Below are 13,971 nucleotides of genomic sequence, written 5' to 3'. Positions count from 1 at the left end.
CTCTGGTGGGTTCCCTAATAAAGTCTTAGGAGTGAATTTCTGCCACGTTTTTTTTACCATTCCATGGAGAGGCTATGCTTTGGGTCACTCCTTTTGATAAACCATCACCAACTCAGGTTTGCATAAAATCACATCCCAGCCAGAGCTCATGGCCCCATTGGGCCTATTTGTCTGAGAAGGGAGAAGAGATTCTTAGCAGATGCTCCTTTAGATTGCATTCATGAGTAAGTCCTTTTGTGGTCATAGGGTTGCCTATCTATTTATAAGAGCAAATTCATAGCGAGAAACAGTGAGAAAAAATCCTCTCTAAAACTCCTCGCCTAGTATCTAGCGAGGGGTGAACATTGCCCACTGGAGCTTTAGTGATTGTGTTCCTGATTTAAAAAAAAAAAAAAGAAAAGAAAACATAACTAAGCATCAGGCAGTTGTGATCATTTGAAACATTTGGCATCCACAGTTTTTGTTTTTGTTTTTGTTTTATCTAGGTACAACTGTCAACACTCCTTTTTTTTTTTTTTTTTTAAGATTTTGTTTATTTGACAGAGAAAGAGAGAAAGTACAAGCAGGGGGAGCAGCAGCCAGAGGGAGAGGGAGAAGCAGACTCCCCGCTGAGCAGGGAGCCCATTGCAGGGCTCGATCCCGGGACCCTGGGATCATGACCTGAGCCAAAGGCAGGCGCTTTAACCAACTGAGCCACCCAGGCACCCCAACTGTCAACACTTCCTAATTCCTTGTCTATCCATAGTCAAAATCTAGGCTAAGCACTATCAGGAAATTAAGGAAACAGTTGACATGCCTTCTGACTCTTGCGCTGGGTATAACATACGTACAGGACAATGCACCTCAGATTTTCCCATTCGTGGTCAGAACTGGGGTCTAGAAACAACTTACCAGGTCCAGTGAATAGGCGGGGCTCTTTCCCCACTCACATCAGCTATCTCTTGCATCACACCTATGGCTCTGCTAGGTGCTCTGCTAGTTACGGAAAACTCGGGAATCTGACCTCTATATAGAACAGAGCAATAATTCTCATTTATGGAGCCCTTCCTTGTTTCAGAAGCTGCACTCCATGCACGCCATCACCTTCAATCCTCTCAACATCCCCAGACACCTGCGAGGTGAGTATTGTTTCCGTCGTGGTTCAAGCCAGGTGCGTAGGTTAGTAGAAGGCTCTAACTGAAAACTCTACTAAGACTTGCCGTAGAGATTAAAATAGAGCTGCTGGCCACAGATGACGGTGGGTATCACGGAAGCATAAGAAAATGAACACAATGGAAGTTCAGAGAATTAAAACAGAACTTTGGGAAACCTTTAAATGACAGGAGGAGAAAGGCAAGACCACATTCGTGCCTGCAAAGGAATGGTTAGAGGAAAATCTGAAGACAATGACAAAAGAGAAGTGATTTTTCAAAAAAAATATCATCCGATTCCAGAGTAATACTATAATGCCTAATATACAGCTATGGCTCAAATACAAAGGACTGTTAAGTGGTGGTGAATATCCAGCTCAGATCAGATATAAGGAATTATAGTCATGTCAGTTTGCATAGCGTGTGCGTGCACGTGTGCAAGCATGGGCATGCTTCCACAATAGGTTGTAGGAGTAGAGATGCAGGCAGTTGGATGGTGCGGAGTTTTGACCCTGGCAGGTGCTCAGGTGGAGAAAGAACACGGCGGGGTGGAGAGATTCTAACATGGGGGTCCAGGGGTAACCTGACGGGGTGCGTGGACAGCCTGCAGGCACAGAGAAGTCAAGCCGGGAGGGGGGGAGCACATGGAGAGAAAAGGCAGTGGAAGTGGTGTCTTGAGAGCCCTGGAGCTGAAGGAAGAGGAGACTGGTCATAGTGCCACACAAGTTTCTGCCCTGGACCTGCCTCAGTGAAATGCTGCCTCACCCATAAGCCACTCGTGTGACGCAATCTGCAGAAAGCGGAGTGGGGGCTGAGTTATGAGTGAGGAAAGCTAGTGATGCAAGCCCGGGATGCAGGGGGAGCAGCTGGCAGGGACAGCGAGGACATAGCCATGAGTCACGGGAGCTCGGCATAACAGGCCAGCAAGAGCCTGCCCTCAGCCATGGCTGGCGGAAGTTCTAAAAATGTCCTAGGAGATAGTCTACACACTGCCTTCTCTCTCCTTAAGTATTTCTGCAAATATGGGAACAAACATCTTCTCTGGATTCCAGAGGAACATTCTAAGGCTAAGCTGCTTTCAGGGGGGGAGAAGCTGATGTCAGAGGCCCTTACACGCTCCGTTTACCGTCATTTATCCAAATCTGTGCTAGCAAATCTTCCTAAGCTTTTCCAGCTTCCTCAAGCGTAGGAGATCAAATCTCTCCCGGTCGCCACCCAGCTGCCTCAGGCAACCTCAGGGGCAGAGGGCCTGGGCTCTGTTCGGGAACCTCATGAACTGGCAATCCTGTTCTCTTAAAGACAAGCTATGGGCAGCAGTGAGCGTGCAGGGGAGGGACGGCTCCCACGGTTCCGTGCGATGCACAGGATGGGAACCTCAGACCCAGATCTGAATTTGAATCCTGACTCCGATTTTATTGCCTTAGGAAATGAAACTCTTTGAGCCTCCGTTTCATCATCTGGCAAGTGGAAACAATCTTACTTACTTTACAGAGTTGCTAGAGAGAGATGAATCATGAGAACACGCAGAGAACATCAGGGCGTGTGCGCATAGTAATAGCAGGTGACTGTTACTGCTAATAGGGACTGCGCCCACGTGTCCCCCTCCCATCACTTTTTTTTTTTTTTTTTTGCTTCTATTAGTACCATGTCCTGGGGTTTCTGTCACAATATAGAACATAATGTTTCACCTTATATCCTACTATTAAATTCCTAGGAGTACCAGCGATCCACAATTTTTGTCCCATGAGCTGATTTTTCTATTTTTTCGACTGTTACCTTTTCCTAGGTGGGCTTCACCCTCCTTGCACTTTCTGGGCTTCGGTTCCTGTTGTTAGATAGTGTTTCCCACTGGCAGATAAACTCTTTGGAGTCCTAGCCTCTGGAACGCTCGTAAGAATGTCAGGCATCAGGCCACAGTCAAGTTCACACAGTGCACACCGCAGGCTTTTAAATCATTCACTCCTTTGGAATTACCCTTCACAACATTTATAATTAACTCAATACGAACGCAGATAGCTGTAAGACTGGTTCCTTAGAGCGTCTGGGTGGCTCAGTGGGTTAAGCCTCTGCCTTCAGCTCAGGTCATAATCTCAGGTTCCGGGGATCGAGCCCCACACCGGGCGCCCCGCATCGGGCTCCCTGCTTAGCAGGGAGCCTGTTTCTCCCTCTCTCTCTGCCTGCCTGTCTGCCTACTTGTGATCTCTCTCTCTCTCTGTCAAATAAATAAATAAAATCTTAAAAAAAAAAAAAGACTGGTTCCTTAAAGTACGTACATAAACTTGTTCTTTCAGAAACCCAAGCACTGTATTTACTTTATAGTATATGTTACAAAGATCATTACTTAATATGAGTAGTCGTCCTCCAGACCCTCATCAGCTGCACTGAACAGGTTCTGGGAGGGTAGTTCTCAAATTTGGCCACACTTTGGAATCACTTGGGAATCCTGAGAAAATGCAGGTTTTTCTTCATCACGCCCACACATCATGCCTTCCCTGACACAGGGTTTCACGTGGGCATCCCCAGGTGATCCTGAGGTACAGCAAAGTTTGGGACCTGTGGTTTGGAACTAGCATCTACCCATGAGCCATCATAGATAAGATAGTGACATCGGTCTATGTGTGTTTATAATAATGTTACTCCATCTGAGTTCACGGATTCATTCAACAGATATCTGTAGAGGCAAACGTCTTTTTATTGTTCTTTGCTTTCTTGCCCTGCGTGGATACTGCCTTTTCTACAAATGGAAGTTTTGCTGCAAACCTTGCGTCAGAGCGAGTCTATCCCCACCGTTTTCCCAAGACCATGTGCTCACGCCCCATCTCTGCATCACATTTTGGTAATTCACACGCTATTTCAAAGGTTTTCACTGCATTCGGTCTGTTATGGGGATCTGTGGATCAGCAGTCTTTGATGTTATTGTTGTCATTTGGGGAGGCACCACAAACCACCCCTGTGTAAGATGGCAGGCTTCATCAGGGTGCGTGTTCTTTTTTGTTTTTTAATTAGGTTATGTTAGTCCCCGTACAGTACGTCATTAGTTTTTGACGTAGTTCCATGATTCGTTGTTTGCGTATAACACCCAGCGCTCCGTGCAATCCGTGCCCTCCTTAATACCCATCACCAAGCTCACCCATTCCCCCACCCTCTCCCCCTAAAACCCTCATTTTTTTTCCCGGAGTCCACATCTCCCCATCTTGTTTCCCCCCGGCCCTTCATTTTCCCCTTCCTTCTCCCAATGTCAAGGTGTGTGTCCTGACAGCTTTACCGACCAGCCATTCCTATCTGCTTCCTTCTCGGGCCTCCTTACTCCCTGAGACACAACAAAATTGAAATTCACCCAATTCATACCCTTACAATGGCCCTTAAGTGTTCAAGCAAAAGGAAGGGTTATGCACCCGTCACTTTAAGTCCAAAGCTAGAAATGATTCAGCTTCATGAGAATGGCATGATGAAAGCTGAGATAGGCCAAAATCTAGGTCTCTTGTGCCAAACAGTTAGCCACACTGTGAATGCAAGAGATAAACTCTTGAAGGAAATTAGAAGTGCTATTCCGTGAACACAGAGATGATAAAAAAGCATAACAGCCCTATTGCCAATATGGGAAAAGTGTCAGTGGTCTGCGTAGAAGGTCAAACCGGCCACCGCATTCCCTTCAGCCAAAGCCTAACCCAGAGCCAGGCCCTGACTCTCTTCGATTCTGTGGAGGCTGAGGGAGGTGAGGAGGCTGCAGGAGAAAAGCTGAAAGCCCGCAGAGGTCAGTGCAGGAGGTGTAAGGAGAGAGGCCGCCTCCCTCACCTCAGAGGGCCCGGTGAGGCGGCAGGTGCTGATGGAGCGGCGGCAGCAAGCTCTCCGGGAGGTGGAGCAGAGATCATTCAGGAAGGCGCCTCCACAGACCAACAGATTATCAGTGTAGACAAAGCAGCCCTCCACTGGAAGAAGACGCCATCAAGGACTTTCCCATGAACGAGTGAAATGAGAAAAGAAGTAACAGTGACCCATGCCGGGGTCTCACTCCCATAGACTCTGACTTGGCAGGTTCGGGTGGAGTCCAGATTTAGGGCATTTGTGTTTTACCTTTGTTACTGGCTGTCGTGAGCCCTTCAGATGCTCTAATGTGGAACGTGAGGTGAGTGTTGGAAGGAAAATGTAACACACTGTCAGGCCGAGATGGCTCAAGGCAGGTAACGATTTTGGCAAATAGACGTGAAGGCAAGATGAATGTCAGCGACTCATAGGAAGCTTTGCTTCTGCGCAGTGGAATCGAGTCAGATCAACTATCCCGGAGTTAGTGTTTGCTGTGCACCTTGGCTGTTTGGCTTTTGTTAATCCCTCCATTATGGCTGTCCGTTCAGTCTGCTGCTCAGCCCACAGCTGAGAGTTCTTGACGCCAACGGCCTCCATCTTTCTTTGCTCCTTCAGGGTCTGGCCAATCGAGTCCCCCCCACAGCTGGGGCTCCCTGACTGCTCGTAGACTGAAGGCTGAAGTGAGCAAGCAAATGAAAGGCTGAGTACCAAGGCGCTTGCAGAAAGAGATGCAGCCTGGTTCCTGCTTTCATGGGCTTTGTCATCTAGCGTGAGAGTCGTGTGATATTATGTCCCAATACAATTAGAACACGATATGGGGAACCTTCCCATGGACAACTGGAGGGGCTCAAGCACTTGCTAAAGCAACTGAGAGGAGCTACCTTGGAAAGGTTGAGAAGGGTAAGGACCAACACTGGACTACAGAGTGAAGGAAGAAGGCTTTGTGCAGGAAGTGCAACCAAAACTGGGTCTGGACGTTGTGGCGGAGTTTGAGGGGTGAGATATGGAGTGGCTGCTGTTATGTGAGAAATGAATGTGTGGAGAGGAAACAGATGGGTGCGATGTGGAAGCATCCTGAAGGAGGAGAGGGTTGTCCACGTGGTGGGAAGACTCACAGAGCTTTCAGGAAATCACAAGGCAATCAACTCTGGATGAGTGGGACTTGCTCACCACCCTACTCCCAGTTTCTAGAAGAGGTGGGCCTTATGTGAGGGTTTTTTTTTTTTTTTAAGATTTTATTTATTTGACAAAGAGAGAGACAGTGAGAGGGAACACAATCACGGGGAGTGGGAGAGGGAGAGGGAGAGGGAGAAGCAGGCTTCCCGCTGAGCAAGGCGCCCGATGTGGGACTCGATCCCAGGACTCTGGGATCATGACCTGAGTTGAAGGCAGACGCTTAACACCTGAGCCACCCAGGTGCCCCTACAGGGGGTTATTAATGAAGATTCATGGACTATGGGACTAAATGACAAAATAGGAAGAAATTTAAAATAAAATAATCCTCGTGTCCATTGACAGATGAACGGATAACAAAGCTAGGGTACACACACACACAATGGAATATTACTCAGCCATAAGAAAGAATGAAATCTTGCCATTTGCAACAACATGGATGGAGCTAGAGGGTTTATGCTAAGTGGGATGAATCAGACAGAGAAAGGCAAATACCATGTAATTTCACTCAAACACGAGTTTAAGAGACAAAACAAAAGAAACAAAAGAACAGAAAAGTAAAAACAGACAAATAAGACCCCCCAGACTCTTAAATACAGAAAACAACGGTGGCTGGAGGGCAGGTGGATGGGGGTGTGTGTAACAGACAAAGGGGATTAAGGGTCCACTTGCCATGATGAGCGCTGAGAAAAGTACAGAATTGTTGAATTGTTAAACTGTACATCTGAAACCAATCTAACTCTGTTAGTTAGTTATATTTCAATTTAAAAAATGCGTGAGATTAAAAACAAAAAAGGAAGAAAAAAGGTTCTCAAAGAGAGAGACCACCACCTGGTGGGCGGCCATGATTCCGTTTCTAAAAGTCGAACATTCCATTCAGTACCTTGATTTGGATTCATGTATTGGTACAGTTAGTTTGATATTCAGTTTCCTGGTTACAGGCCCTCCAATTCTCCAGTTCCAGGGAAAAAATGGACTAGAAAAAGTGGAACAAAACACTTTCTTAGTACTGACTTCCTCTGTACTGAGAATTTTTGTTGTTGTTGTTTAATGAGAAAAATGTGAACTTTCACCTTAATTCTCAAGAATGGAACAAATGATTTTCCAACTAAATATAGATCATCAGGAGATACTTCTCAAAATTGAGGCAAGATACAAATGCAGGGACCCAAAGGGGCACCTGTACCCCAATGTTTATAGAGACAATGTCTACAATTACCAAACCATGGAAAGACCCCTAATGTCCATCAAAAGATGAAGGGATAAAGAAGATGTGAGATAGATATATATATAATATAGATATATTATATATATATATATACTATGCAGCCATCAAAATTGAAATCTTACCGGGGCACCTGGGTGGCTCAGTGGGTTAAAGCCTCTGCCTTCGGCTCAGGTCATGATCCCAGGGTCCTGGGATCGAGCCCTGCATCAGGATCTCTGCTCAGCAGGGAGCCTGCTTCCTTCTCTCTCTCTGCCTGCCTCTCTGACTACTTGTGATCTCTGTCTGTCAAATAAATAAATAAAATTTAAAAAAAAAATTGAAATCTTACCATTTGCAATAACATGGATGGAACTAGAGGGTATTACACTGAATGAAATAAGTCAGAGAAAGATAATTATCGTATGATCTCACTCATCTGTGGAATTTAAGAAATAGAACAGAGGATCATAGGGGAAGAGAGGAAAAACTAAAACAAGATGAAATCAGAGAGGGAGATAAGCCATTAGAGACTCAGTCATAGGAAACAAACTGAGGGTTGCTGGAGGAGTGGGGGGTGAGGGGGTGGGGTGATGGACATTAAGGAGGGCATGTGATGTAATGAGCACTGCATGTTACATAAGACTGATGAATCCCTGACCTCTACCTCTGAAACCAATACTACATCCTATGTTAATTAATTGAATTTAAATTTTTAAAGAATGAAAAAAATAAAATTAAATAAAATTTTTTAAAAATTTAATTTTAAACTTAATTAAAATTAAATTTTAATTTTATTTTACTTTATTTCTTAAAAGTAATCAAATAAAAAGTAATTTTTATTTGATTAAAAGTAATCAAATAAAAGGAACTGGGGCCATTTATAGAAGCAGTTGCCCACACCTGGAGGCACCTTTCATCACCCACACAAAGGTGTGGACCAATCTCTATCTTTTCCCATCTGGAAAGAAGACATGGAAAATAGTACCAGCAATACTCAACTGGTTTTTTTTATATGGATGCTTCTGATTCCCATTTGCATGTGAAACCTCTGGAGGTGAATTATGGGATGATCCAAGGGAAAGGAACCAGGTTGACAGAAAATTGCCATTCAGCTTGAGAGTCCACTAATCTCATCTTCTTGCCCAGTTTAGGTATTCCAGCTTCACAGGCTTGGTGATGCCTCTATCATGACGTAGCCCAGGGAGAAAAATAACGGACCGTAAATCTAGGGCATCCTCAAGACCTAAGCTTCTGGTCTACCCATCTCTGAGAACAATTATGAATTTAAAGCTGAGAAGTACTATGGGGCTTCTGTGCCTGCAGAGACTCTGGAGGGGTTTCTTACCCAGCCTGGTAGCTTGGATACATGGACAGTATCTCTTCTGCTTCCTAGACTGGACCACCACTGTTCTAACCCAGCCACACGAGGGGCGGGTGACCCCAGCGCCCTCTAGTAGGGGCGGTGGGGGTGAGGACTGTATGTGTGGAGGACGGACATCAATTAAGGCAGAATCCATTCCCAAGTTCTGTAAAGGTAGGTTGAATTTCTTCCATCACATTTCCTCAAAGCCAAGGTCCTGCCCTGGGTCGCTGATCTTCCCATCTGAGAAGAAGCACCATTCACTGGGGGTCCTCCCACTCTAGCTCCCCTTAAGGGGCCGCACAGTCTGTCATTCCAGCCTCTGTAGCCTCTCATGATCATCTTTTTGTGAGGGACAACAAGATGGCTTCCTCCACAGGTACAACCTGCCTCAAAAACGAATCCCTTCAACAGCCAGAAGAGATGGGTTGTTTCTACCTCACAGTGTACTTTGTCACTTGTCCTTTAAAAAAAAAAAACAAAAAAAAAAAAACTGTGCCCTATGTCCCCACCAAAGATGGGTACACAACTCTTCCTCCCATCTCTCTGGGAGGACAAATTAAATTACATTTGGAAGCAAATTAAAAGACATAAGGTCCAACTTACCTGAGAAAGTCCATGACCAAAAGTATGGTGTCCATCCTGCATCTCTAGGACTCTAGAGTAGGTGGGGTACTCTAGAGTTGGTGGGGTACTCTAACTCAACGAGCTGAGTCACACCCATGTGAGCTTCATATCTTGGCCTAGATTGCCATCTCCAAAGCTGACTTCCCTCTTTGATGTTGTTCTCTGACATGTTTCATCTTTCGTCTCTTCTTCCTCTTGAATTCAAGCCACAGTAAAATTAGTGGAAACATGGAGGGCCAAATACTCATTTGATCCTTCCAAGCCCCATGTGGGTCTGATGTCCCAAACCGCACTCCTAAGCACTTCGTAGAAGGCTTGAGAATTGTATAAAAGTCCTTCCCCTTCCCCTGGATGTGCGGCCAGCCCCTGACATACGAGTCCCAGAAACTATAAGAGCCATCCACAACCTCTGAGAAGCTACCAGATTTTCTCAAAAAGGCACAGTGTTTTTTACACCTTTACGATGATTTATAATTCTTAAAGACCCAATTCGATAAGGCGCAGGGTAATTGCCTTTGTTTTTCCATCTTTAAGGCCAGGTTCCCTAGAGTAGGTGCTATTTGGACCTGGCTCATGGCAAATGACACCTGCGGACAGTGTCCATTCAGGGTGATGGTTTCCTGCAACGTTCCACCTGGGAGCCTCCGTCCCCCTTCTATTCAGTCTGTGCTTAGGAAAGGCAGCAAGAACCGGGGAGTAAGGGCTCAGGAATGATCCTCCACTCCTGAGGAAGAAAAGAATTCTTGCCCCTCTTTGGACAATTCTGATGTGTGTTCTCTGCAGTTTCTCAAAGGCTCCCCACTGGGATTGATCTCCAGGTCACTCCAGCAATCACTTGCTTTTAAGTTAACCTTAGATTGGCTTTTCTGCCTTCCCCATCTCACTTCCCATTCTGTTGGCGTGCATCCCAGCCCAGATGCCTCCTCAGGGGGTCCCAGCTGAGGCACTGACCTCCTTGGCCCGGGGTCTTGACCAAGGCACTTTTTCCACTCTTACTCAGTACTTTCTCATTCCTGTCCCTTCCTCATTTTCCTACCTCTGAGTCCTAAAGAGGCAGGAACCCTTAGTCTGGGATCCATCAGCACCAAGATGGCTTTTCCCATCTGCAGTGCACGCCATGTCATCTGATCTCCCCACAAGGCTGTTCGACAGGAAAACATGGAAAGTGAGAGAGTGAGCTGGTGCTTCTCTTGGAGGACTCTTGCTTGTGCTGTCACAGTAGGTGATGAAAGGCTTGATCGCAACTTTCAGTTCAGCTCATTGTCTGAATTGGCCACTGTGACACCTGGAAGCTCCACACCATTCTGCCAACCATCATGGCAGAGTTACATCCAACAGTTTCCCTGTCTCCATGGACGTGTCCACCTGACGGAGTTCCCAGGGATGAACTGCTGTCCTCAGAGGGAGGACAAGCAAGAGGCTCTGTATAATATCAGTTGTGATTCCAAAAGATAACCCAGATTCCCATGTGAGACTTCTCTAGCTTTGGGTGGTCTTTGTAAAAACTTGACTCCAATCCCCAATGTCTTCATCCACGTTAACCCAGCACCCTTCTAACGAGGTCTATAAATTTTTAATCGAATTTCCTCATCACCCTTTGTCTCTGTGTTGACAAGAGGCCCAGGCACTTTTGATCTGGACACAAATTTGTCATTTTGCCATTTTCTACAGGAAATCTAATCTCACCAAGTGTATTATGATTTTTTAGTCTCACTAACGTCTGTGAAGGTCACATTTCCCTTGGGGAGCTTTCTGCTCTGTGTAGCCCTGGGATGTTTGCAGTCTCCTGCTCCAGAACTTTCTTTCCTGGGGAGGAGCAGTGCCTAGCCTGTTTTCTCTGGTTCCTGTAGGAAAAAAAAAGTGGATAAAAGTGACTCTTCCAAATCCCCCGAGGTTGACTCTCACTTCCTCCCACATCCAGTTCCCCCTCACGCCACAGATCCTCCTGTTTCCCTTTCTCTAAACTCTTAGAACAACTCTTAGAACAATTTCTTCCAAATCCAAACAAGCATATGCATCTGCCCACTTCCTTGATCTGAGGGGAAGGAACAGGAAGAGACAAAACCCGTTAGTGGGTAAGTTTGAGGAGGGTGTGGTAATATTTTGGAACACTTGTAAGTTAATAATTTTTGTGCTCTCACAACTAAATGGTAACCAAATGCTGAGCAAATAAAGGATCAACTCAAAGAATAACGTTGCTGTCAGGACCACAATGTGGGTTCTTCATATTAGCTCCATAACTTTCAATTTTGATGTGGGAAATTACTTCATTTCCCTAAGCTCCCTCCATCTTGGGTAAATGGGATAATGAGATTCACTTTCGTGTACTTTATGGAGAGGATGAGTGGAATATTCAGCATTTATACATGGCCTCTAATGGTCACTTAATAATGTATAACCATCATTATCTCTGGAAAAAGTTTAACTTTTAGTTGGAAATTCATTTCATGTTCTTGGCTCATGTCCATGTGACTCATATAAACACTATCTTCCCCAAGCTTACTAACAGTTCAACTCAGGCTGCCCTCCTATTCTGCTTCATTCCATAGAACACAAGGACGCCTTGGGAATTAGGCAGGCTGACTTCCCTGGCCATGGGCCTTGGAGCTCATGGTCACCTCCATGCCAGGCCTGGAGCAACTCACCTGGTCTTTTGGTCCACAGACTTTGCTTATATGGAATCCCTCCTGCTCTCTGAAGAGATACCTTTCTTCCCAGAGCTTCTGGTCTCTTCCTTATCTCAGTATCAGGACACTGGGTTCTGTTATCTTGGCCCGGTGTTCTTATCTTGCCTGTAACACAAGAGCAGAGGGAACAGTGGGCACTGTATGATCAGAAATCTCTCTGGGCTGTGCTTGAAGCCAGCCTTCATCCCCCACCCCACAACAATACCTCAGATGATGCCACTGGATTTAGAATTAGTTTCCACCTGTCTCCACCTGACCTCAGAGGGTCAACTCAAGAAGTTTTACCTTATTTCTTTTACTCAGTGGGATGGGAAACTCAGAATAGGTGAGGTTATGGCTTGAGGACATGGGTCATCTCATGTATTCCCATAATGCCAGTGTGCTGCCTGGGGCATGGTGGGGGCTCAGAAACAGTGCGGAGAAATACAAATCCAGGAAATGAGAACATTTGCTGAGGGAATGCTGAAATGGCAGGAGAAAATGTCTGGAAAGAAGAGACCAGGAATTCACCTTCTCTACCTCTTGGCTAAAGCTGGTTTTTTAGGTTCAAACTCACTTGCCAGATGCCTCTGTTCCCTTTCTGGTAACATATTTTCACGAGCAAACTGCCCTGTTTCCTAGGCACCCTTCCTCCATTCTCTCTAGGAACTGGGTCTGCAAACATTGGCGTGAGCAGAAGGTAAATTCTAAGTGTCTTGGGAGCCAGAAGGAAAGAGCTCAGTCTCCAGGGCATTAGAAAGGCAAAAGGCAAGGAGTCAGAAGTGTGGGTGACAGAGCGACTGAGTCCCTCTGGGGGGTGCTTGAACCTTCGCAAAGACTAAGGAGGATCAATTTCCAGATCCTTGTGTGTTTTCACCAACTTTTAATTTTTTAAAAATTAAAAAATTAAAAATTTTAAAATTTTAAAATGCAATAATAAACTCCCACATGAATTTTACCCAGATTCAACAAATGTTTCCTGCCTTCCTAATTCCTCCCTCTCTACACATACCCAGGCACACACATGTGCATGCATACATACAAACCCCTTCGTTGTTGGACAGCTTGAGTTTCAGATACCATTCTGTTTACTGTCAAAATGCTGCCACACGCATCCCTAAGAATAAGGACATTGTTCTAAAGAACCACATTCTCACTACCTCACCTAAGTTAGTTTCATATCATCTACAACTGCATTTTTTAAAAAAGATTTTATTTATTTGAGACACAGAGAAGACAGAGAGAGAGAGAGAATGTGCATACAAGTGGGAGGGGGCTGGGGCAGAGGAAGAACCAGACTCCCCGCTGAGCAGGGACACACCCCCCCCATGAGGGACTTGATCCCAGAACCTTGAGATCATGACCTGAGCCAGAGGCAGATGCTTAACCAGCTGCACCACCGAAGCGCCCCTCTAATATTCCCTGTTTCTTGGCCCAGAATTGCTTCCCCCCAAATTTATAACTATTGCTTTGTATTTTAAATTTAAGATTCAATCAGTGTTCATACTTCGGATTTATTATGTCTCTTCAAACTACACAGTTGCTCTAAAGCTATTCTCTTTGTGACATGGATTTTTGTTACTGTCTTTAAGATTCACATGAACTTCCTTACAGAATGTCTCCCATTCTGAATTTCTCTGGCTCTTCCTCACGATTACACTTGAGCTAGACTTTTCTGGTGGAAATATTACATATTTCCGAAGGCAGTTATGACAGATGGTTTCGCCTTTTGGAATGCCAAATTTGAACCTTCCACTTAAGGGGGGTTCCCCAGAGCTCTCCATCATAAAGGTACATTTTAAGTTTTGTAATCAATAAATAATATTTTGGATCGTTCTTTATGATCATGGGAGCATCTGCTTCCCATCAACCTACAGAAATCCCATTTTATGAATGCTAGGTTCTCCAAGCAACCGCTAGCTTGTAATAAAATTTCTTTTCATCACCAGATGGTCACCAGTGTGTCATTGAATGACTTCAAGCCTACAGGCCTCAACTTAAATG

The sequence above is a fragment of the Enhydra lutris genome, unplaced genomic scaffold, assembly GCF_002288905.1.
Source record: "Enhydra lutris kenyoni isolate GAN:26980312 unplaced genomic scaffold, ASM228890v2 scaffoldscaffold12, whole genome shotgun sequence".
In the NCBI taxonomy this organism is placed as follows: Eukaryota; Metazoa; Chordata; class Mammalia; order Carnivora; family Mustelidae; genus Enhydra; species Enhydra lutris.
Note: the sequence above shows the minus strand (reverse complement) of the source record.